This window comes from Thalassophryne amazonica, chromosome 2 (genome assembly GCF_902500255.1).
Source record: "Thalassophryne amazonica chromosome 2, fThaAma1.1, whole genome shotgun sequence".
Lineage (NCBI taxonomy): Eukaryota > Metazoa > Chordata > Actinopteri > Batrachoidiformes > Batrachoididae > Thalassophryne > Thalassophryne amazonica.
In genome coordinates, this window is record NC_047104.1 from 64235552 (window position 1) to 64262356 (window position 26805).

The window sequence follows — 26805 nt, forward strand, 5'->3', positions numbered from 1 at the left end:
TGGTATTTACAGTGGCATGCCTTCTGTTCAGGTTCAAAAGACCCATCATTCCTGTTCTGTTATTTACTAAAGGCATGTAGAGATATTTACAAAAGGGACAGCTTTCTTATGAAATTATTTCCAAAAAATAATTTACAAACTTTAGGCATATCCTCTTTCCTGTAGAGATATTTGCAAGAGGTGCATCTTCCCAGCTCATTTATTTACAAAAAGCACATTTTCCAATAACTGATATTTGTGACAGGTACATCTTATATGTTATAGTTTTACAACACACACATTTTCTTCCAGTTCTGTGATAAATGTTTGGTTTTCCCTGTCATTTGCACTTGAATGCATACTGGAAAAAAATCTATTCTTTTTACAGTAACACTTTAAAACTTTTAAAGTAAACAGGCCTTCACTCTCCTGTGAAACGAGACGTTTTTGGTCTTGTTGCTCTGATTTGTGCAACCATAATTATGCACAAGTCTTTGGCATCCTGTCTCCAATGTCTCAGCTGGGATATATATCCTTTTAAAACCTTATGTCTGCAGCAGAGAGCCAAGTTCCGTATGGACTTTTTGCCCACTTACAAAATGGCGGCCAGGCAGCCTCGCCAGCACAGGCCAATGTGATAGATGTGTTCTCTGACCTTTTGTAGGTCAGGTTAGAGAAGAGGGAGTGGACTATCAGCCCAGCAGAGCGTAGGCCACAAAAGGGCCCATTGCTTCCTTCAAATTTAACCTATTTAAACATTTTGGTACCCTTGATGAAGCATACCACGTTTCTTAACTTTAGTTTCCTAATCTGGTCAGGTTCCAAAATAAAGGAACTCAAAAACCTCTGCCTCAGTCTACCCCATGCTGGACACTGCCCAAAATGTGGAAGTGACATCTCAGGTTCCTCCCCACAGGCTGTTCAATAGGTTGGGACCTGTGAGAGTCCCAACCACTGTACTTACTATACTTCTAGGCAGGCCAATTAGCTCCCTGGAAAACCTTAAGCCCCTTTCACATTAGAGTATTCGTAGAGCTGCTCATTGCAGTGTGTCGTCTACGCTGAGTTGAGCAGCTCTACACCCACTTTTAGCAGCTCTACATGGAGTTTTTGCTCTGTACGCAGCAGTATGTTGAGGGGTACGCGTGTAGGACGGAAGAAATTAAACATGTTTAATTTTCTTCGGCGTAGAGTGCTGGACGCAGTTTTAAGCAGGTCTGCACAGCACAGCGTTACTTCATGCAAGTCTGTGCAACACGGCGCTCCTGTACACAACCAAAAACTGAGTGCGTCAGCTGGAGAACATGAGAACATGAGCGCACAGCCCACAGCACCTGTGTGTTCAGAACAGGGAATCGAACCTCAACTCAGAAATCCAGAAACACAACAGAAACAGCAGGTCGGTTGCTCGCGCGCTCTCCCTCACTCACTCACACACACACACACACGCTCTCTCTCTCTCTCTCTCTTTCGCTCTCTCTCGCCGTGTGTCTGATCAGACCTGTGACTTTAAAATAAAAATGCACTCGCTGCATGTCGGTGCGCTCATCAAATGCACTGATCGATCAGGTCTGATCAAACCTGAAAAGAGCTGTGACTCTTTAAAATAAACGCGCACTCGCTGCATGTCGGTGCGCTCATCAAACACCCTGATCGATCAGGTCTGATCAGACCTGTGACTTTAAAATAAAAGTGCATTCGCTGCATGTCGGTGCGCTCATCAAATGCCCTGATCGATCATGTCTGATCACACCTGTGACTTTAAAATAAAAGCGCACTCGCTGCATGTCGGTGCGATCATCAGACGACCTGATCAGAGCAACTGCAGCTTTAAAAGTTTAACGAGTCACAGCGTTTTGTTCAGGGCAGCCTTTACCACAGCCAGACTCAGCAGCATCTGGACACAATGAAAGTGATCCCCCAAGACAAAATAAATAAATAAATAAATAAAATAATAATGTTAAATGACTCTGTTTTTGAGCCGCACCACACCTGCAGTAGAGAACAGAGCGCACTTCCACAGAGACAGAAAATAGCACTGAACTGGTTTAATAGTGGCATGGTACACGCGACTGTGTGCACACATTAAAAAGCGAACACACGCAGCTGCAAGTATGAAACGACACTGAAAAAGGCTGAGTACACACGTATTTTGGGCGTATTTAAATGAAACACAACACTGCAATGAGCAACTCTACGAATACGCCAGTGTGAAAGGGGCTTTAGGTTTGGTCCTTCCAAGCACTGCTATCGTTTGTGGTGCTGCTTCCTCATCCAGTTGTGGAGGGTGGTCTTCTGCACAGCAGTTGACACCCCTACAACGGGCTCTGGACCCACAAATTTAGTTGAGCTCCCTGACTTTGTGAGTCGGCCCCCTCTCTCATTACCTGGAATGGCTGTATAACTAGGTACCCACACTACAACTACATTGTTAGTGTCTCCCAGTGTATTTAGTGCCTGGTCACACTCCCATACCCAAGCTGATAAGTAGAGTGGCCCTTTAATGGCTCTTATACACGCCTGAGTATCTGAGTAAATAAAAACTTTAACCCCTAAAACCGAGGTTAATCAGGAGCTCCATATACTGAATATCAGCAAACACCTCAGCCTGAAAGACGGTGGTGTATCTGCCGAGTGCAAAACTATTTTCCTGTGTCAGGCCGTTGTATTGTATTAAGACTCCAACTCTGGCTCTCCCCCTGATCAATGATCAGTCTATTAAACAAGTGGGTGAGGTTGTGTTCAGAGCCAGGTCTGATCGTGACTCTCTCCATTATCACTGTACTAAATGTATTCATAAAAGAATATCTTTTTCCTACCCTATCACATGGGAAAGTAATAAGCGGAAGATCCACTGATATTCTTTCCCTGATTAAGGTATAAAGCCTCGGTCCCACCGAATAATGAAGACTGAAGAAGGAGCCACGCATGGGTGTGGGGTGATTATTTGAAGAATGACCCGCGTTTTCATCTTAACACGTATCCACTATGAAGGTGCCACTATGTGCCTCTCTGTACCCCACATGTGCCGCGTAGCAGCCTCTAGTGAGCCATGACCGACCTGTCATTACAGCCTCGAATGGCTCGCATCAGCCACACTAATGATAGCGCCATGATAGCGCCATGTTGGCGCACGTTTAGGCATGAGTTTGGTCCAAACCTCCAGCCCTCCCACACCTGGTCCCTTCAAAGTGTGGGTTTTCAATTCACAGATTCACAGCAGCATTTAAAGATATCCCTTCTTTTTTTTTTTTTTTCTTTTTTTTTACGCAGTCCAAAAATAGACACTCCATCACAGTTCCGCAGTTGTGCGCTGTGCGCCAGGCTGCAGTCCACCTGTAATGCACCAGACCAACTAGACTCGAACCACGGGTTCCTGGGGAGCCGCCTCTGTGCTCCTCGCTGGCTCCGCGGCTCTCTGGCTTTTTTTTTTTTTGCTTTGCGGCTTTAAACACACAAAACTTTATGTTTGTCCATTTATTTCTGCAAAATCGCTCTTTTGCGCGCGCACTGCTGTTGTCCTTTCATGGACAGCCGCCTCTCTGCTCTTTCTGGCTTCCGTTCCATCCGTGGCTTGCTGGCTTTATTTTTTCCCTGGCTTTAAGCACAATCATTTTTACAACGTGATTCCACTTTTGACTTTGTGTTTGTCTGTTTATTTCTGCAAAAGCGCTCTTTTGCGCGCAGTGCCGTTCTGCATATAGAATGAGGTGGCCGTTTTATTATATACACCTGTGGATCATTTTCAATATATATATTTCTTTATTTCTTCCGCAGCTTACAAGTCACCATGATACAACTTTTAACTTTGTGTTGTGTCTTCAAAATCGCTCTATTGCGCGCTCTCCACCTGTGTTGCCGTATAGCTCCTGCTCTTAGCTGCTCCACTGGATTTATCTTCCATGGCTTTAAACACACATCCACTTTCACGCAGTCACCCAAATTTTAACTTTGTGTACGTCCAATATTGACTGAAATATCACTCTTTTGTGAGCTGGCGTTCTGCCTAAATGCTCGTTTGAAGCGTGATGAGGAGTCACTACTGCCTCAGTGCGCACACACAGAACGGAGCTCATGTAATACATTAATTCCAGAAGTGATTACAGGTATTTTTGGCATCCAAGGTTTGACAGAAAATGATTAATCCGCTACAAAATAATTAATGAGTCCAGCGCACAGAGCAGGTGGAATTTGGTGCGCAAAAAAGAGGAGACCCGCTCCAAAAATAGCCTCTCAGTTCCTGCCTCAGTGCGCACACACAGTGATCCATTAACAAGATATTAAATCAACATACTTTTACATACAACAGACATCAACATGCAGACATACTTTTATAGCAAGGAACTGTTTTATCAAGCTATAAAAAACATTAAAAATAATTACCTTAAGCTGCTCAAAATACATCCCACATGAAGCAGGAAAGAGAGGAAAAAAAGTGTCCAGATGAAACAGTCCTCTGTGATGCCAGAAGTGATTAGAAATATTTTCAGCATCCAAGGTTTGGCAGAAAATGATTAATCCACTACAAAATATATAGAGTCCAGCGCACAGAGCAGGTGCAGTTGTGTGCGCAAGAGGAGGAGCTGCTCCAAAAATAGCCTCTCAGGTCCTGCGAAGGTGCCAGGCGCACGGATAATGGACTTTTTGCAGACTCGTAAGCACCACGCAAGTGCCTCTAAGCCGTCGCAGTAACTCGAACACAAACTGCGCCACGCTGTTGTTGCTAAATTTTGAAAATCTTGAAATTAGCGCCACGCTCAGAGAGGAGCCTCGTTAACTGAAGATAATGCCTCTAAGAGCCACTCTGAGCCACTATAATGCCACGATAACTCACGAAACAAAAAAAAAAAACAGGGTGCATGGCTCCTTCTTCACTCGTTCTTCACTTGGTGGGACCGAGGTTTAACTGGCATCTGCTAGTCTTCGTCACTTGCCCAACTGGCCATTGTATAATATAACTCTATGGCCTGTTTACGCACTAGCACCTGCATTGCCTACTTGTATTAATCATTGAGAAATGCAAAGTGCATGGTACTGTACGTTACATCTGTTTTCAAAAACTGGGTGAGTGTGCAAGAACAGGACAAATGAGAGAAGGCACCAAAACACCCATGATAATTCTGAAGAAATAATAGGCATCTGTGGCTGTAGTTTGAAAAACCGTATATGCTGCAACTTCTGTCTGTTGCACCACCAGTCACCGCTTTGTTGTGTACATCTTTCATACAAGTAACTGATCAAATTTAGGATAGAGGCTGGGGATGAGCGTTATGGCCTGAAATCCATATTGTGATATACATTGCAGCCTCTTGCGATAATGATATATATCACGATATATAAATTATAATAGAGCTCTTTCAGTACAGAACATAGACCCTAAGGAAAGCCAAACTGCTAAACTGTTGTTTATCCAACTCTTTCCAAGCTGGACAAAATCTTCGTTCATATGCCAGCAACGTCTGTGCCGTGTGAGAAAGTCTTCTCCAAAACTGGAGAGGAAGTGACAAAGAAGAGGAAAAGACTGGAGCCTGACACCACTGAAATTATCTTGTTTTTAAATAAAAACCTTTTGACGTGCCCAAATCCACTTCGTTTTGTACAACAATTTTCATAACGGTACCTACAACCCCAATTCCAATGAAGTTGGGACGTTGTGTAAAATGTAAATAAAAACAGAATACAATGACTTGCAAATCCTCTTCAACCTATATTCAATTGAATACACCACAAAGACAAGATATTTAATGTTCAAACTGACAAACTTTGTTTTTGTGGAAATATTTGCTCATTTTGAAATGGATGCTTGCAACACGTTTCAAAAAAGCTGGACAGTGGTATGTTTACCACTGTGTTACATCACCTTTACTTCTAACAACACTCAATAAGCATTTGGAAACTGAGGACACTAATTGTTGAAGCTTTGTAGGTGGAATTCTTTCCCATTCTTGCTTGATATACGACTTCAGTTGTTCAACAGTCCGGGGTCTCCATTGTCGTATTTTGCGCTTCATAATGCGCCACACATTTTCAGTGGGCGACAGGTCTGGACTGCAGGCAGGCCAGTTGAGTACCCACACTCTTTTACTATGAAGCCACGCTGTTGTAAAACGTGCAGAATGTGGCTTGGCATTGTCTTACTGAAATTAGCAGGGACGTCCCTGAAAAAGATGTTGCTTGGATGGCAGCATGTGTTGCTCCAAAACCTGGATGTACCTTTCAGTATTGATGGTGCCATCACAGATGTGTAAGTTGCCCATGCCATGGGCACTAACACACCCCCATACCATCACAGATGCTGGCATTTGAACTGTGCATTGGTAACAATCTGGATGGTCTTTTTCCTCTTGTCCGGAAGACATGACGTCCATGATTTCCAAAAACAATTTGAAATGTGGACTCATCAGACCACAGCACACTTTTCCGCTTTGCGTCTGTCCGTTTCAGATGAGCTCGGGCCCAGAGAAGGCGGCGGCGTTTCTGGATGTTGCTGATGTATGGCTTTCGCTTTGAATGGTCGAGTTTTAACTTGGACTTATCGATGTAGCGATGAACTGTGTTAACTGACAATGGTTTTCTGAAGTGTTCCTGAGCCCACGCTGTAAGATCATTTACACGATGATGTTGGTTTTTAATGCAGTGCCGCTTGAGGGATTGAAGGTCACGGGAATTCAGTGTTGATTTTCGGCCTTGCTGCTTACGTGTAGAAAGTTCTCCAGATTCTCTGAATCTTCTGATTATATTATGGACTGTAGATGATGGAATCCCTAAATTTCTTGGAACGTTGAGAAACATTGTTCTTAAACTTACACTATTTTTTTTACACGCAGTTGTTCACAAAGTGGTGATCCTCACCCCATCTTTGCTTTTTGGGGATGCTGCTTTTATACCCAATCATGACACTCACCTGTTTCCAATTAACTTGTTCATTTGTGGAATGTTCTAAACAGGTGTTCTTTGAGCAGTAGTGATGTAGCACTGTGGTAAACATACCACTGTCCCAGCTTTTTTGAAACATGTTGCAGGCATCCATTTCAAAATGAGCAAATATTTACACAAAAACAATAAAGTTTATCAGTTTGAACATTAAATATCTTGTCTTTGTGGTGTATTCAATTGAATATACACTGAACAGGATTTGTAAATCCTTGTATTCTGTTTTTATTTACATTTTACACAACGTCCCAACTTCATTGGAATTGGGGTTGTGTATATATAGTGTGTGTGTGTATATTCTTTCAGTTGTGTTCCTCCCTCATCCAATTAGTGAAGCCACATTGCGGATAAAAGTAGAGCTTACTTTTCGATGGTGACTTGTGGTCATTTGATGACACATTTTGAGCAGAAAGCCAAGATTAATGACTGGCTACATCTTCATTTAAGCTCTCAACAGCAGCTCTTGTTCCTTTCTGTGCATCAGACACACATAAAGTAATGCAAATAGAGATGACGTCAGAGCTATTCATTTTCGAGAAAGTAAGTCAACTGGCAGTGCTCAGCACTGCGCTTTTTCTCTCTGTGATGTTATTTGGTGTATTTGTATGGAGGCTCTTCCTCTTTTGAGGCATTAGTGCTTGAAGGGGAGTAATAACTGTAGGCATTTGTTTGGCTGCTGTTGCACCATGTCACTGCCTGCCTTCTCCCGTGCTCTGACAGATTATAGTGATTCACTTGCCCTAATATGACCCAGAAAAATGCTGTTGGATCTGAGTGGACTCAGTCACCGAGCAAACATTACACTTGCACTGTTGTCCTGTACGTCACCTGTCTTGTTCTGTGTTACCTCTACCTCCTCTTTGGCAATAATTTACAGTAGTGGAATGCGGTCACAGCTGGTTTTGCCTTGGCTTGTACTGTTTCTTCATGGTTGGCCCCTGTCAGCAGTCTTGTGGGGAAAAACATTAACCTACATATTGCAAACTGCAGTGTGTTGATTGAAAAGAAATCAAGGTATGAATTATCTCCATGAGATAAGTGCATAAAAACTTCACAGAAAGTAATAAAAGGTTGCTCGCATTTTAGTGTCGAGGTACATGGCTGTTTTCTATATGTGGCAGTTCTCCATAACTTAATATTACTAGCTCTTCTTTATGTTACTAAACCTCTATAGTAGTGTTCAGACGTATTTATTTGTTTGTTTATTTGTTCATGGTAGAAGCCATATGTTAATGGACTATAAGAATTAATTTATTATGTCTTCATACTGACAGTGGAAAAATAAATGGGACATTCAGTAATTACATGAACATATGCTATTGCATCACCAACTAGGGCTGCATCTTGTGATTAATTTAATCATTTCTTAATCTTTTCATTACTTATATGATTTTTTTTATTTAGTCTTCAGTAAGAAAATGGGACCAAATTCACATTAGTTTCCCAAAACCCAGAGCAGTCAGATGACTGTGTCAGTTTTAGTGAATCAAATGGCAGAATTCCTCCAGAAATTCAATTTAGAGTGATGTGAAAGAGATGCTTGAATTGGTCGGTTTTCTTTTCAAAGGGACAACCAAATCAGTGTTTACGATATTTAACTATTGTTCTAATGATTGGCAAATCAATTCCCTGGTTAATCATTTCAAAACTGCTTCAGAGTGTGCTGGAGCAATAGTTAAGGCCCACTGACACTTGCACGACTTTGATGCATGCACTTGCATGCCCTGTGTCATGCAAGAGAGTAAACTCATCTTTAACGGGTGCAGACTGAACACGAGAGGGTCGTCAGCGTGCACAATTGCGCAAAGAGAATTTTGAAATGTTAAAAAAATCATTCACGCGTAAATGTTTTGCAATGTGGTGTGATCAGTTTGCCAACACTATGTGCAGCTTGTCAAGTGGAGTAAAGAAGTGAACAGAGCGATTGGTTGCGTCAGAGCACCACATCAGAGCGCAGCTGGTCTGATTGATTATAACGAGATGTTAAATCTGTCATAAACATACTTTTACAGCTGCACACAAGAAGGAAAGAACATGCAACTGGTTTACCAGCCATGACAATGTAAACATGACAAATAATTGTCTTTTTAGACTGCTTCAAATGCTTTCTCCAGCTTGTTCGGTGCGTGGAGGAACGGATCTGGCTGGAGCAGTCCTCTGTGATTCAGGAAGCTATTTTTGCTGTTTTCAGCAGCCAGCTTGCAGAGAAAATGATTAATCCGCTACGAAATAATTATTTTTTATACGCAGCACTCAGCCCATGGCAGTTGGTAGAACAAAGCACAGCGTCCAGCTTTGAACACAGCAGGTGGGATCTTCATGATGACGATGACGTGCGTGCAAGTGCGCGGATCAAAGTCGTCCAAGTGTCAGGGGGCAAAATTTGGACTGCTGGGCGAGGTGTGGGGAAGGGCAGAGTAAAACTGTGAAAACTGACACACTTTCACACATGGGATTTGAAACTTATTTAAGCTGATGTACTGTTTATATGGAGGCAGAAACTTTGTCCAGTTTAACACACGGGGAACTGTAATGATGATTCACTGTCCTCTTTCAGCATACTGCAGCAATGAAACTGAATGCAGTGCAGCAGGGTTTAATTGTGCGCACATCAGAGAAGAACACTGTCACGCTCTATTAAGGATCACCACCAATCAAGACAGATCAACACACTCAGTTGCGACCTCCACAACATGAGGCGAAATGAGTGATGCGTTACATTTGTGGAAGATATTTTGACAGCCACATGCTCTACAAAAATCACAAATATCACACACCAACACGCACTATTAAGAAACCTATTCAGATGCGTTAAGTCAAGTTAAGAATGTCAGGAATGTGCCAAGAATGATGCAAATATGACATTCGTAACGTCTCCTGCCTATGTGTAAACACAGCATAAATGCCCATATCTTCCAAACCAAAACAAAAATATTTTTGTACATCTGTGGCAGTTTCCAAGGAGTGCCATTTAGTGGATTGGGTGCTGCCCAGACATGATTGGCCCACATTGGATACAGTTTCATCTTCTCTGTAGTGCTCATTGTTTCTGCTGAATATTGTTCATCACACCTGAAATTGACAAAGCGACAAGTGAATTATTACCTTGTCACTTGTATTAAATAAACATCTTCACTTATCATTTGTACTAGTGGTGAAACAGGATATAGTTTATCTATGATCCATACAGGGTTAAGCTGGGCATACACTGTACGATATTTTCAATCGTTGTACTTGGCTCCAGCTCAAACTGTGCGACAAAACTGCAGGGTTTAAAAGTTCAGAGCGCAAGATTCATGGTCTCACACTGTACGGCCCGATGCTCTGATGCTATCTGACTGCTGACATTGTACGTTCAAAAACCACACATCGGGCTCGTGTTTCCAGAAGCAAAACGTAACAAGCTTTTTTTTTTCTTTAAAAAAAAAAATTTATTTCATGCCTATCAGCGCGCACAGTGAGTGAAATCAGGTGGGGGGAGACTGAGCGCATATGCGCGTGCGTGCGCACACAGCAAACAGCAACATGATTCACGAGAGGACGGTAAAAAAAGAAAACAAACATTCATAACAGGTGTTGCTACTTACACTGTTGTATAATATATTTCTTACGGCTGTGCAAGGTGTAGCGACTTATTCCCTTATCTGTCGTAAATCCTGTTGTTGCCTGCTGTGTGTGTGTGTGTGTGTGTGTGTGCCTGCGCGCATATACGTTCAGTCTCCCCCCACCTGATTCCACTCACTGTGTGCACTGATAGGCATGAACTTTAATATATTAGGTTATTGCGAGGGAACGCAATGAAACAAAACAAAACAAAAGACTTTACATGAGATCACCGTTTGCTCTCTCCGGTGTTTGCTCGTGGACAGTACACGAAGTAATCAGCGTGTAGACGCTTGTAGTGCTGCTTCAACAGTGCGGAACCCTCACGAGTCACGACGACCGACCAAAATATCAAACAGGTTTGATTTTTATCCGACCATAAGATCCTTGATCGGGAGGTGGTCGTAAGATGTTAAATGCAGCTCGTTACTCCATGTAGACTGCACAATGCAGGATGCATGATTAAGCTGAAACTCGCACAGTGTAAGCCCAGCCTTAGGGAAAAAAAAATTCTCGTTACCCTCTCATCAGACAATGTAGACATCCTCATTAAAAAAAAAGAAAGATTTGAAGTTATTCATTTATATATCATTTATACTGTTCATATTTCAATGTAATATAACAAATATTTTATTTTTAAATACAGGGTGAACACAAAAACACCCCTTGGTTTCAAATATTCATAATATCAAAAGTCACATAAATAATTTTACAATTTTGAAGAGAATCTGTAAAAGAGAAAAACCTTGGGAGTTTCTGCAACTGGTGATTCCAAAATTGGAAAATTATTCATGCGACTTTTGATATAATACATATTTCAAACCAAGTAGTGTTTTTTTGTTCACACTGTATTATGTAAAACACTACATTTGTCTGCCAAGCATTTGTCTTTTTTTCTGACATGAATATGATCCTACCTGTGACTTCAAAACTGCATTTGATCTGAATGTAGGCTCTTGTGATAAGTGACACCCATACTTATGGCCGAGTCACATGGCATGCAACGATTCCTGAACAAAGGGGAAAAAAGTAAAAAAAAAAAGTCACAATTCATTGAGAAAAGGTGGATGAATGAGCTTTATCACCGAATAGCCTGCGAATTAGGAGCGCAAAAGGGACAAAAGAGAAACGAAAAGAGAACAAAGCTAATGTTGAAACATGCCTGGAGCCACAGCTGGAGCAGTGTGTGTCTGCATCTCTGTGATCCAGGACTCGGCGCTGGGACGGAGCGCATAGCGCCTGAGTCCTGGAAGAACTGCAAACAGAAGCTGTGGAGATCTGCGTGCACGTCGGTAGACCCACCTGCTCTGGTTCCAGAACAAAACAGGGATCACCTCCTTCGTCATCAGAATCCTCACTGTCTATTGACACGCTGCGTGCTCAGTCTTGCTCCAATTTAAAAAAAACAAACAAAAAAATCCCCCCCCTCTGGTGTGCCATTGTCACTGCTGTATCACTATTATGTTACTAAGCCATATATATTGATTTATAACAAAACTGTCAAAAGGGGGAATAAATATAATAGGGGTGTCACTAACGATTATTTTCATTGTCGATTAGTTGGCGATTCTTTTTTCGATTAATCGACTTAAACGATTATTTTCTTTTCTTGCTAAAAATGCATCAAGCTGCTGTGCATTACAATTGACTTTTTAAGTCCACTTAATGAACCTTAATCAAAATACTTATGATAAATTCAGATAAACAAAACAGACATTTAACTTAAAAGTGTGCATTTTATTATACACAAATATTAACAAGTGCAAGTTTAACAGTGCAAGTGCTTGTAAACAATTTAAACTGCAGCTCCCTTATTCACTTGCTGCATTATTTAACAAAAACTGTGCAAAATGCCATAATGTGGCAATTCCTTACTTCAAAGTAAACATAACTGCTAAATTAATGAGCTGTGAGGTCTTTACACTAGGCATCATATTGCATTGGGATTTAGTCAGTGGTGGAAAAAGTAATAAAGTTAAATGTACACATTTTTAAGAACTTAAGGATATTTTACTTTACTACATTTTGATGCTTGTATCTTTCTTCTCCACAATTTTGAACTATATTAAAAGAAAAATTATTTTGAGACCTGACAAGGTCCTGACTTAGGCCTGGTTTAGACCAGGTTTATCCTTAGATTAGTCCTGGTTAAGAATTGATTCAGTCCTGGGTCTTCCTAAATATCTTCCTGAAGTACATTTACTTTGTACTTTGTATACCACTGTACTTGTACTCAAGTAGAATTTTGATCTTTTACTGAATTGTGTTAGTCGTCTATCTGTACTTTTACTTAAGAAAAATTAGTACTTCTTCCACCACTGGTTATGTTAAATCAGCATATTCTATTTTGCATTTGTGATGACTGACTCCTTCACAAGAACAAAGCAGGAGGTATGATGAGGAGGACACAAAATCTCAACTGAAAACTCTCCCAAACTAGTTGTTTTAAATGGCAACATTTGCTAATGGTTATAAAGTGCAAACTGCAACATTGCTTAATAGGGATGTGAATCGTTCAACAACTCATGATTCAATTTGATTCCGATTCTTGGGGTGACAATTCGATTTAGAATCGATTTTCGATTCAAAGAGCTCTGAGAAATAGTTATATTACTTAAAAAATGTTTATGTTTAAGAAAATGCAGCTTTACAAGGTTAATCAAGTGATTCTAGTTGTAAATTTACTTATCTGCTGTGCTCGTTCGGAGTTGGCTGGCAGTTTAGTGAAGCGCTGGTCAGTAGTCGGCAGAGACCGTTGCTCCCCTCTTTTAGCTCCGGATAATGGCGTAGCATGTGGGCTTGCAGATTTGAAGTGTTTCCGAAGTATTTGACTTTCATTTTGCAGATTTTGCACACTGCATAAGTCATGTCAGTCTCCTTCTTACGCAGCAAATAATAAAATCCAAAATGCACCCAAACATTTGTCTTCAGCAAAGACGGTGCTGGCTGAATTAGCTCTTTGTCCGCCATGCTAAGCTACAGCCACTGAACTCTGCAGCTCACGAGTGTTTGAAGCATGCCAGACCACTGACAAACAGTACACGCAGCGAGTAAGCAAGAAAATGTTTTAAAAAAATGTTTTTTAAAAATCGATTCTTGGACATTTTGGATCGATTCAGAATCGTGATAAATAAGAATCACAATTCGGACATGAATCGATTTTTTTCTGACACCCCTATTGCTTAAGTGAAATTAAACCAAAACGGTTTATGCATACTTTAAGTTTTGGTGCAAAAAAGTGAGCATATTCACATGCTCTGAGGTGAGGCTAACCCTTTTCTTTGATACAATGTTCCCTGCTGCTGAGAACAAGCGCTCTGAGGGAGTTGAGGTAGCCGGTATGCTGAGGAAACACTTTGCAAGGTATGCAAGAGTGGGGTATTTGCCCTGATTTGCCTTCCACCAAGACCGAGGATTTGAAGATCTTGATATCTGGGGTTCAGCAAAGTACACCTGCAAACACACAAAAACAAAAGAAAAATATTGTAAGAAGTGCAACACAAAAAGGTTTATATCAAATACTGGGTTTATGTTATTTACCATACCTCATTGTAACAGCTTGATTGTGGACATCTTGGTTAGTTTCACCCTCACTGTCAGTTGAATCGCTGTTGCCAAGCAGGGATCCAGTGCTGCCTCTGCAGATTGTCCCTTTGGAGGTGAGTTATCATCCACAGTCTGTGTCTGGGACCTGTCCTGCAGCACAGTCAGGCTTGCAGTTTTGGGCCAGAGATTGTACTTTTACCTGAACTGTGAACTTTTCTTCAGGTGTGAGAAACTTCATTTTTCGAAACCGTGGATCTAGTGCTGCAGCTATCATTTCTTCGCTGAGTGTGTGTCCTCTCCAACTGTGACATTTTTGTACCAACGAGTTGTAATTTCTTGTTGTGCAGCAGTTTGGAAGGCTTGCACAGGACTCCATGAGAAGTGGCAAAAAAATGCCATTCTGCTTCCATGCCAAAGTCTTCCTTGTGATGGAAAAGGTTGCAAAAGTTCTTGAAATTTTTATATTGGGAGGCTGCCCCATCGCTGAAGTAATATACTTTGCTTAAAGTTGTCGGGATACCTGTTTTGATCAGGGGCACAACCTGAGTGAGGAAATAATGAACTGCAATTGTGTTGTGTTGCAAGTGATTGCTGATTACACATATGCTTCGACAATGCAGGGAATCATTCATCTTGTAGTACACAGTAAAGGAATGCAGGGTTGCTTGGGAATTATCCCAGTGGTAACCCTGTGCTGCATCCTGTACTACAAACGAGTAATTCTCAGCAAAGTCAAGCAGAATGATGCATTCATCTTCCCCCACGTTAGTTTTTAGCTTTTCCAGAAAATCCCCCTGATTCTTAGCAATAAAGTGATGGGTAGTTAATCAACCATGGAAGCCAACTTCTCAGTGTAGGCCTGACAATCAAGAACATGCTCTACAATAGTTGTTCTGTCAACAGTAATCCATTGCTTGAATCTAATTTCCTCAAGCCCTGCCACAGCCAACCGTTCCTCTAGAAAAGAGACAAGTGCCTCATTTCCCGGACATAGCTCACATCGGTGAAGCATGCAAGTTTTTGACTGCACTGAACAGACCATCTTTGACATCAACTCATGATAATCAATTGACCATCTTTGACATCAACTCATGATAATCAATTTTATCACCTGGCAAGCTTGCTAGCATTAATTTGACATTTTGGTGTATAGTACAAACACATACTGAGTGGTTCCCCTTTGCACCAACAGTAACACATTGCTTGGGTCTCAATTCACAAAATTTGGACAAGCCTATCTTATCATCAGGGTACTGCTTTTTAAATTGAATGTACAATTCATTTAAGTTCAACAATTAAGTCTTTTCTGCACCCGCTGCTTCTCCCCATTCAGATCTTTCACATTTACAAAATCTTTTGCCCCTGGTAGCATTCTAGTAAATTGGTCATTTTCATAGAAAGCCAAGACCTTAATTGTTTCTAAAGCTATTTGCCGACTGCCAGTTTTATTGACTAAGTCAGGAAGAATTCCATTCTGTTTCCGCATTTTTACAGCATTTCTTACAACATAGTTTGTAACACCAAACCTGCTCACAATCTGATTCCTACTCCAGGAAACAGGGGCACATGTAAGCAGTTGTATTTTTAGTCTTGTTGATGCAGCATCCACTTTCATCTTTAGCTCATCCAAGAAGATGTCATAGTCCCTGCATACGCACGGCCTTTGCCATTTAAAAATGAAGCAACATTTTCAGCACCGTCACAGACTATCAAATGTGGGAAAGTGCCTGAAAAGAAGGACATTCCGATGGAGGCATGGGTATGGTTTAACAGTTTTGCAAACCTGTGTATTGTGTACATTTATGTACATATTACTGTACATTAGAATATATGCAAAAAGTGTGATATACCCTGAAAAGAGGACTTTAATTCTATGTGTAGGGGTGTTTGTTTTATATCAGTGTGTAATTTTTCTAGCAGCACATATCAAGGGCTTTTAGGTGATACAAAGTTTTTGAAAATCAGAAGATACCCACATGGTGAAAAAGAGGGTCCAAAAGTGCCCCGCCCGGCAACCAAGGCTGAAAAGGGTTAACATTGCTCTGAAATAAATAACAGCATCAGTCTGGAGTTCACTTCCTTTGGAAGCCCCTGGCATGTGCTTTCCAGAAAACTAAAAGCAAAAGCACTATCTTCAATGGTATGTGAGAAAATTGAGCCTATATTTGGCTGATTTTGCTTCAGTACCGTTCAAATTTCAATTTTCACCCTGATCCTGTATGGCCAGTGGAGGGTTAATGTTTGTAAAAATCATTTTTTCTGAGAGTTTAAGACAGAGTTAATACATTCTGAAAAAATCAAATTGATATCTTATTTAGTTTTTGAGTAAGAGCCTCTTAAAAAATCTTACAAACCAATAACAAAGGGTTAACGTTGCCATGCCCCCTTTTTCAACAGCCTATAAAATCGGAATGGGTGGAGATATTTAACTGGAACGAAGTGCAATCTTCATCTTACACCTCATACCACAAAATATAAAAAAACAGAGCAATTCTGAGACCATGAAACTGGAAGCCTTGGTCTTTTCATATGGAATGACCCACAGGCGTTGACTCGAAGACAGACTGGGAGGATTTTAAAAGCCCTCTGACTAAGGGATGGAAAGGCAGAGACTGTAACATAACTTTTCCCACTTAAAAACACAGTTGCACACTCAAAAGGCTGCAGGGCTTCTCTGAGGTCCTGCAGCATAATTCATTGGTCTGGCTTCAGGTCTAAGCTTCGTTTGGCACTTTGAGTAATGGAAGGATCGCTGGAGTTACGTTCTAAAAATAACCCGTGATAAGCGAAATCTGCAAAGTTGTCAGCGCTATTTTTTGCAATTATTATAGATGTTTTAAGGCTGTAAAACCCCTCAGTACACACTTTATACACTTTTCTCAAACAGGCATTAACATTTTCTCACTTTTCTCTCCTGTGTAAACACACTCTTTTTTCTTCTGTGCGAGAAGATTATAAACAGACACACGCAGAACACAATGCGCGTGCTCTCCATTTGCTCATTGCCTCCGGGGGTACGGATGCGGGACCCGCAAAGAATCCAAGTCCTCTCTCGGTGGCCACGGAGGTCTGCAGCTGCGATCAACATCCGCATCAAAACAGCGAGTGTAGTCTCTGGACCTGTTGCCAGAGGCGCAGTTCCGCACAGCAGAGAGGAGGTGAGTGGCCCGCTGTTGCATTTACCGAGCCTGCAGAAAGCGCATTGGAGGCAGTGAGAGCAATTGTGGTGATGTCGACCGGTGCCGCAACCGGCCTGCCTGATAAGGACGCAGAACACAATGCGCTGTAAAAAAAAAAAAAAAAACCTGCAAAATTGCACTAAAAAAAAAATCCGCCAAACTGCGAGGCCGCGAAAGGTGAACCACGTTATAGCGAGGGACCACTATACTAGGGTGGATTTTTTTATTTATTAATTTATTTATTTTTAATTAATCATAAGTGTAAGACATTTTAAACCATAAACTTAAGTATAATTAGTGGTGTGGTCACTTTGAGTGGCAGCTAGTGTAGCACTGCTGTGAGTCAACCTCAGACTTGGCGCTTTAGTAACACAGAGGCCGCTACCTGCGGTTGATGGTTGTTGCGGAGGACTGGCTGTCTTTGCTTAATAGTTTGTTACAGATATTTTTAATATGGCTTTTTGTATGGCTAATTGTTCTAATGGGTTATTTAAGACACCTGTGCTCCAGTATATCCATTGAGTGAAATTTTCATGTTATTTAAGCCCGTGTCACACCATGACAGAGCAAAATGATTAGTTACATAGTTAAGTATTTTGCCCGGTGGTAAAATTGCATAATCAGTCGGTCTCGCATTAGCACTTTTAGCAGCTATAGGTAGCTTGATAGCGTTTCGTCCAGTTAATCCATGATTACTGGGGAAATAAGCAGGTTATAAGTTTTAATGCCCACACCAAAGCTAGTCATGGTGAAAACCACCACCCCGTCCTAAAAAGATGATTTAATACATTCCTCAACACAGGTTAGTGTGTTAGCTTTAGTTTCTCTAGTGACCCAAACATTGGTTGTATGTTTGGGTGTCATTCGTCCCACCCTCCTCCCCCGGTCACCCAAGGTCTCATCCATGCTCCACCTTTTTAACTATTTATCTGTTGGTTGTTATTAGGCATGGGCTAGTATGAGATTTGGATGGTATGATAACCATGGGCAAAAATACTGTGTTTTCACAGTTTCACAGTATTATGTATAGCTTTAAAATGTGCTTTAGCAACATTATGGCTATTTGCATATGAAGCGCGCATTATTCAGGCGCACTAATTGACGCGATGTCTACCGCTGTGTCTTTTAGACATGTAGTATCTGCCCCGTGGGAAATATGACTTACTTGCTTAGGGAGAAACGTGGCTGGAATAACGTCTGGAACTCCGGATGTATTTGTCCTTCTTGACATGTTTGTGGGAGAAATTTGGTCGACCACAAGCACGACTCGAGTTCACCGCTTGTACTTCTCAGTGGTTTCAAGGATGGGATAACGTTTACTCCTTCCATGTAATCCTTCAATCGCTCCACGTCCACCACAGGCCATAGCTACGGTGCTTTGTTGCCACCGTTTTTGGCTTGAAGGGCTATTCTGCAGAAAATAAAAATAAAAAGCCAACTTGATCCTTTTAGACAGAGGTAAAAGTTCAGTGCAGGCTTCACCTCCTTCAGTCATGATGCAGAGCTAGCTAACGTTAGCTGCCTGTTTGTAAACAGAGAAAGAGGTGTTTGCCAGGGGGAAGGGTGGCAGCAGCGGCCTCCTCTCTGCCTGTTAAGAATTCTCATAACCCGCTCATACCGTAGGGACGGTATAGTTTATCTGTGCAAAGCTGGAGTTGCTGGATAGCTGCAGCCCTTGCCGAAATGACAACACACACCGTAGGGACGGTATAATGGAAAATTTGAGTGGTTTTGATACAGTGGCTTTTTCATACCGCGGTATACCGTGAAACCGGTTATTGGCCCATGTCTATTTGGTATGTAGGCAGAGTAAGTGCTTCAAACATGGTGATACAACGAGCAACAATTTTGGGGCTTTTCCAGGTCTCTGTAGAAAACCTACAGGTGACATCACGCAGGGTTTGTCCAGCATAAATACAGTCTGTGGATGTGTAAGAATGCATGAATTTTCATACAGAACCAAAATTGCTCTATTTGGAAAGAATGACTAAATCTAGAATAATTTTGGTGATTTTTTTTTTTTTTTGTGTGTGTGTGTGTGTGTGTGTGTGTGTGTGTGTGAGAGCTAATAGCAAGCCACCTGAATCTTGGATTTCTTTTTTTTTTTTTTTTTTTTTTTTTTTGCAGTAATTCTTAAAGGCCCTGTACTGTACCTTGTTTAGGATGAAGTAGGCAGTTCTGACAGATTGTGAGCTCAAGTGGACTCTAGTAATCCCCTTGTCCAATGCTGCTGTATTCATTCCACTCCGGGTTATATAACACACAGCTTGCAGTGAGCTACATTTGTTGAATAGCAGGAGCTCAAGGAGACTGCATATTGTGTGTGCAGGTGGGAAGGCATTAGTCAACAAGGGCAGTGTAAAGGATACATGTACTTTTGCTTCACTGCATCTGAAAATTATTCTGGCATTTTAAGAAATTGGAAGATTGAAGAGGGGTGTGATTTCAGACTATGAACAAGTAATGTTTTCTGACACATTGGATTCTGTTTAAGAATCTTCACATATGATGCTGCAGTTAGAGGCATTGCCATACTGGAAGATGAACACATAGCAAGAGTACATATTTTAATTTGCGTGTTAGCAGTTTTACAAATCAAAGAAAACAAGTCAGCGGCTATGACGGAGCGTGGCAGAATTTGGGCACAATCATTCAAATTGTGTATGCTAAAACCCCCGTCTTGTAGATTCACATGCTGATAGTAGAAAACCCATCATAGTAGTTGTAGCAGAATTGCTGTCATCTGCACCAGTAATTTGTGTTTTAGACACAGCGGAGGCTCGAGCAAACTGTTCTGAAATTAGACAGTCTAGCCCATGGCGTGTTTTGCTGTTGCATCATTACGTTTCCCCACCCGTATCTCCTGTCGCTTGGCAACCTTGACAGCTGCAGGTGCCAAATTAGCATAGTGGGTGTAACCTGTAGTTCAGAAATCATTTTTCATTGCTTATGTATGCTTTACTTTTAAATATTACTTATTTAGAATTGTAATTGTAGCCTAAAAGTGTCCCTTTTGTTTTTTTTGGGAGGAAAAAAAATTGTTGGGGAGGAAAAAAAAATTATGCAAAGACCCATGGGATTGTTTGGGCCAGGAAGGATAGAGCTGTTGGGACAGCTGAGCTGTGCCACATATGACTTATGGCCCACTCATACTGTGATGAGTCAAGGCATATCTGCAAAAGTTTGTATTGTCTGTGTTTCGTCCACATAGAACCGCCATTTTTGGAGCCTGAAAACACTACTTTTTGGAAACGGGTCCCATCCATCCATCCATCCATTTTCTTCCGCTTTATCCGGAGTCGGGTCGCGGGGGCAGCAGCTCAAGCAAAGCCGCCCAGACCTCCCGATGCACACACACACACACACACACACACACACACACCTCCCCCAGCTCCAGTGCACGCTGAAGGTCCTGATTTGACGAAGCCAACAGAACCACATCGTCTGCAAACAGCAGAGACGAGATTCTGTGGTTCCCAAACCAGACCCCCTCTACACCCTGGCTGTGCCTAGAAATAAATAAAAATAATGAACAGAACCGGTGACAAAGGGCAGCCCTGGTGGAGGCCAGCGTGCACTGGAAACAGGTTTGACTTACTACCGGCAATGCGAACCAAGCTCCTGCTGCGGTCGTACAGGGACCGGATAGCCCTTAGCAAAGGACCCCGTACTCCCGGAGCACCCCCCACAGGGTGCCCCGAGGGACACAGTCGAACGCCTTCTCCAGATCCACAAAACACATGTGGACTGCTTGGGCGAACTCCCATGAACCCTCGAGCACCCGATGGAGGGTGTAGAGCTGGTCCAGTGTGCCGCGACCAGGACGAAAACCACACTGCTCCTCCTGAATCCAAGGTTTGACCATTGGTCGAATTCTCCTCTCCAGTACTCTGGAATAGACCTTACCGGGGAGGCTGAGGAGTGTGATCCACCTATAGTTGGAACACACCCTCCGGTCCCACCACCCCGGTCTGCCAATCCAGAGGCACTGTTTTGCCTCTGCGACCGCACGGGCTGTGGCATGCTTAGCCTGCCGGTACCTGTCAGCTGCCTCTGGGGTCCCACCTACCAACAAAGATAAGTAGGACTCCTTCTTCAGCTTGACGGCATCCCTTACTTCCATCATCCACCACCGGGTTCGGGGATTGCCGCCGTGACAGGCACCAGAGACCTTGACAGCTACGAGCGGCCGCATCGACAGTGGAGGTGGAGAACATGGTCCACTCGGACTCCATGTCTCCAACCTCCCCCGGGATCTGGGAGAAGCTCTCCCGGAGGTGGGAGTTGAAGACCTCGCTGACAGAGGGTTCCGCCAGTCATTCCCAGCAGACCCTCACAATACGTTTGGGTCTGCCAGGTCTGACCAGCTTCCTCCCCTCCCAGCGCATCCAACTCACCACCAGGTGATGATCGGTCGACAGCTCTGCCCCTCACTTCACTCGAGTGTCTGAGACACGTGGCCGAAAGTCAGATGATACGACTACAAAGTCGATCATCGACCTCCAGCTCAGGGTGTCCTGGTGCCACGTGCACTTATGGACACCCTTGTGCTCAAACATGGTGTTTGTGATGGACAAACTGTGACTAGCACAGAAGTCCGACAACTGAACACCACTCGGGTTCAGATCGGGGAGGCCGTGCTTCCCCCCTCCAGGTCTCACTGTCGCCGCCCACGTGGGCATTGAAATCCCCCAGGAGAACAATGGAGTCCCCAGTCGGAGCGCTATCTAGTACCCCTCCCAGGGACTCCAGGAAGGTCGGGTACTCTGCACTGCTGCTCGGCCCGTAGGCTGAGACAACGGTGAGAGACCTGTCCCCGAACCGAAGGCGTAGGGACGCGACCCTCTCGTTTACTGGAGTGAACTCCAACACATGGCAACTGAGCTGGGGAGCAACAAGCAATGCGAGCCCAGCTCTCTGCCTCTCTCTGTGGGCAACACCAGAAAAATGAAGCATCCAGCCCCTCTCCAGGAGTTGCATACCAGAGCCCAAGCTGTGCGTGGAGGTGAGCCCGACTATCTCTAGTCGGTATCTCTCAACCTCCTGCACAAGCTCAGGCTCCTTCCCCCCCAGCGAGGTGACATTCCACGTCCCAACAGCCAGGGGCTGTGAGCATGGACCGGGCCGCCGGGTCACCCCGCCCTCGACCGCCACCCAATCCTCTCTGCACCCGACCCCCGTGGTTCCCTCTGCAGGTGGTGAACCCACAGGAGGGCGGGCCCACGTCGGTCTTTCGGGCTGAGCCCGGCCGTGCCCCATGGGCTAAGGCCTGACCCCCAGGCGCTCCCGCGTGAGCCCCAACCCCAGGCATGGCTCCAGGGTTCGGCCCCGGCTCCGCCATACCGGGTGACGTCTCGGTCCTTGATTTTTTTTACTGGTCATGGAGGTTCTGAACTGCCCTTAGTCTGAACCATCACCTAGGACCTGTTTGCCTTGGGAGACCCTACAAGGGGCACAAAGCCCCCAACAACATAGCTCCTAGGATCATCCGGGTACGCAAACTCCCCCACCACGATAAGGTGGCAGCTAGAGGGGGGGAAAATGGGTCCCAAATAGGATAAATCTCAAAACATCACATCTGCATTTTCCTGTGTACAACCAATGCATACATTTTGTGAAACGATTACGTCATAGCCGCACCTCTCTAACCTCAACCTCAACCTTAACCCCAACTGCAAGACATCGCCTAACAACAGTGGTGGCCTACAGACTTGTTTTTGTGCTACAGAGCTTATTGGGGCTGCTACATCAAAACCCTCTAGTCTTTTACTACAACGAGTAGCAAACAGTCGTGTAGTTTAGCCGATTTATAATCCAGTGTGACTCAAAGCACAAGTTCGATTTCATCATCGGCCCACACCAACACCTCAGCCATCAAGTCCTTGTCCCTCTTGCTATGTACCTGCACAGTCTCTGTGAGCTGGAGGACAACAGACATGATGAGAAGAAAAAATTATTTATGTGGAAAGTGTTATCAGATTGACTGGTAGAAATGTTATATCACATGCGCCATCTGTCAGAAACAGACTGTGTGCTGTGTATTTACAGCAAAGGTGTTATGATTCTCACCCGAAAACCAGGCTTGGACCCCAAAGCAGGGAGACTGAATGGAAAGACAGATTTATTGTACCAGAATGGTGTCACAGGACTAATGCTGCATGAATAGTGATTACTGATTCGGAGGTTGGCAGAGTGGGAACCTCACCCGCGTTGCGGTGGAATCAGGTGGTCGCAGCCCACGTAGAACTGGTGTGCAGGTGGTGGTCCTTGATGAGGAGCTGGGTGGTCCGTGGTCCAGGTGGCCCCCTGTGGAGCTGACTGAGAATGAGGTCACTGTGAAGGAGGAGAAATACTATGAGAAAGGCTGCTAACAATCACTCAGACCAAAACTAAACAGATCGCTAGAAAAGTGCAGTTAGCAAAACAGCGAGTCAAAAAACACAGCAACGGAACACAGGCAAAAAAGGCTCTATGCAGAAATAGAGAGGTCAGGTACCAGGTTGTGAACACCGAGTCTCTGGCACCGATGAGCTGTTGAACCAGGGCTTATATGGACGCATGTTGATTGCAGGCAGGTATGCTCATCAGTTCCACAAGGGATGCCACCTGGGAAGAGAGAGAGAGAGAGAGAGAGAGAGAGAGAGAGAGAGAGACAGAACCAGGATAACACACAACAAAAGGAGAGTGAAATCTGTTTTTAAAACTTTCACCCACAGCTGCCTCACAGCTATCACTGCCTCAGCATCATGCTAAGAAACTGAGTGATTATTGAAGTGCACTGTTGATGATCTGTGTGAATAAAAGACGTGTATTTAAAGTGAAGGAGAATCAAGTTCAACTTTCTTTTATTTATTTTCTTCAATGACGCAGCCTCTTTTAGTGATGCCATTCACAGTCAGCGGTGTTTGAGTTTTCTGTCATTCTCTGATTGAAACCTGCTTTACCAATATATGAATTTGGCAGCACATTTCTCGCCATGATGGTTCATTGCTCCTGGAATTAATTCCATCCACATATGTCCATATGTCTTCCTGTCTGCAGCACATAAACATACAAAATAGCTATTCTTTGCTATATTAACATCACTAGACCATTTCTGTCTTCCACAATTGCCACAATCAGGTGACATCAGTGGGAAGTGTATATTCATGTGACTTTAATACTAATAGTGCATTTTTAGTTTGTTTTTGCCTTTTTTTTTAATCTTTGGAAACTTAATAGTATGTTCCTTCTATTTCAGCTGCAGTCTGCTGGAGATAGATTCTGCTGAAAACAAATCTAGGCTTCTGCTTTTAGTCACAGAGCAACTCATCTGAATAATAAGAGGATTAAGGACTACTTTACTTGAGGACTCCAGTTGCTATGGTTGTTGAAGATGGCTCAAACATCATATTCCCCGACAAATATCCCACAATCAGAGATTAAATGAGCTGCTGCGGGGTTCCTACCTTCTGCTTGTAAATGCAGTAATCTGTAAATACAGCTGGTATAGTGCTTGCCTGAAATAAAAAAACATGCACACTATTAGTGTTCTTTTGCATGATACTGAAGTCTGCAATGCAGCTATTCTTATCGTATTGAGCTGCGATTGTACCAAACCTGATTAGTACAGGGGGTGTTAAAAATGGATTTTTGCATGTGCAGCATATCATGTAAGTAATGATGGCTGAATGAGAGATAAGTGAAGCTCCTGCAACTGTTTAAAGCGTATGCTATTAACCCATCCTCCCCAGGCTAATCAATGAGATATGAATTTTAAAAAAGTAGTGAGCAATCAGACAGCTCATACCTCTGTCAAGGTCCAGGGCGCTGTCAGCAGCATATTTGTAGAATTTTGGGGTGCCATCTGGCTAAGTCCTGAAAAAAAAGAAAAATCCTATTTCAGAATGTTAAAAGACATTGGGCTGTTTTACAGTCAGGGTACACAAATATGTCTCAGTGGCACCAAAAAAATCAGAGTAGTTACTTTGGTCATGTTATTCATTCATATCTAACTGCTGACTGGGGTACTTAAATGCCCAAAGTTTCAGACCTGCCCCATGTTTGCATATATATTTCTTTTAAGATTGAAATGAATAAGTTCAACCTTTCTGAAGAGGACTTTTATTTTACTAAGATAATTATTGTGTAAATTATACAGACTAAGATTAGTGCAATCTACCCATATATACTTTCTACCAGAAACAATTGATGGGAAGTATGTACTCAGAGTATACAACTGCTATTGTTTTTCTGCATTCTCGAATAGTGATGGACTAAAAGCATTTCTGGAGATCACAGTTTTTGCGACAGAGAATTACACCCCAATATTAAAAACATTTGAGCTAATTAGGTACATATCCTTTTGTGGCATTACAGATAGTGATTACCTCTTTCAAACAAAAAAAATTATTGTTCACATAACACTGATGATTGAGTTTGAAATGCGCTCTTGTTTTCGGAGAGAACATTTTTGACAGACAAGACATTTTAATTTTGAATGCCAGTCGTTTCCCCACTGGGCAATGATCCTGGGAGTTAGAGTGTTATACAGTAGATTTTGATAGGGAAATGAGTCCATTTAGTGGTTACCTGCTAATAAATAAGTAATAGTTCTGGCAGCCCATCAAAATTTGACATCATGGAAGTGACAGATATTTTGGTAAAAAGTAGTATAATTAGAGTTCTGCTGGTAAACAAATGGGGATATCAAACCAAATGACCATTGCTGCTGATAGACCAGTAGCAGTTGTCCATGTATGGAAAACTAAACTTTGTTGGTCATTTCAACCTTGTCATTAAACCAAACTTTATCATTAAAATTAACTTTTTTACCCTGATTGTAAAACAGCCCATCAAAGAAAAAAAAAAAAAATAGTGAAACGTTAGAATCTTTACCAAATTTCATCATTTATTGTATACCAAGAAAGCCATCTCATCTGCCAAAAACATTTGCTAAAATCCAGTCATGACTGATGGGTACACAACCACTAAGGTCAACAGTTGCATGGTCATAAATCCTGGCACCTCTTAAGTCAGGTGACAGAGGGGTAGAATTTGAAGTCATTATAGTGCTGTGCAAATATTACCTTACTCAGCATTGTTTAAGGCCTGAGGTTTACTTCATGTGGGCATAACGGTGAGTGCAAGGACACTTAGAGCTGACATAGATGAACATAACCTGGACATGTAGGGGTCATTCTTTTGATTGTGGTTCCAGGCAACTTTTGAAATGTGACTACTGATTAACACAAATGCATCTCCATTAACGGCTAATCAAGTAAAGACCTGGAGAAAAGTGTATATGAATATTTTTCAGCATAAAATAAATGTTCCTGTTTCATGTATTTGGGAGTGAATTTGTCTGAAATGAACATATGAAACAAAAAATTACTATTTAGATGACTGACTGAAACAAGGGCAATACCTATCCTAACCTGTATCATCTTCTCAAGGCATAAAGAATAAGTCCTATATAGGCCCAAAGGCCCATTAGAGCAGGTCTTATCTCCAGAATCCGTAGCATGAAGCGGATGAGAGTATACAACTCCAGTGGGAAGGGACGGGAGTCTGACACACCAGACAA

At 42.6% G+C, this 26805-nt stretch overlaps 1 protein-coding gene and 1 long non-coding RNA gene across 2 annotated transcripts in view; both read left to right on the top strand.

Annotated features, from left to right (window-relative positions):
* fam214a (family with sequence similarity 214 member A) overlaps positions 1 to 26805 on the top strand; it is a 142343-nt gene that overhangs the window by 37993 nt on the left and 77545 nt on the right. The gene's annotated exons all lie outside the window — the stretch shown is intronic.
* Positions 18970 to 26196, top strand: LOC117525006. The gene is made up of 3 exons (XR_004564935.1): positions 18970 to 18979; positions 23519 to 23522; positions 25893 to 26196. It is a non-coding gene; the product is annotated as an uncharacterized LOC117525006 (long non-coding RNA).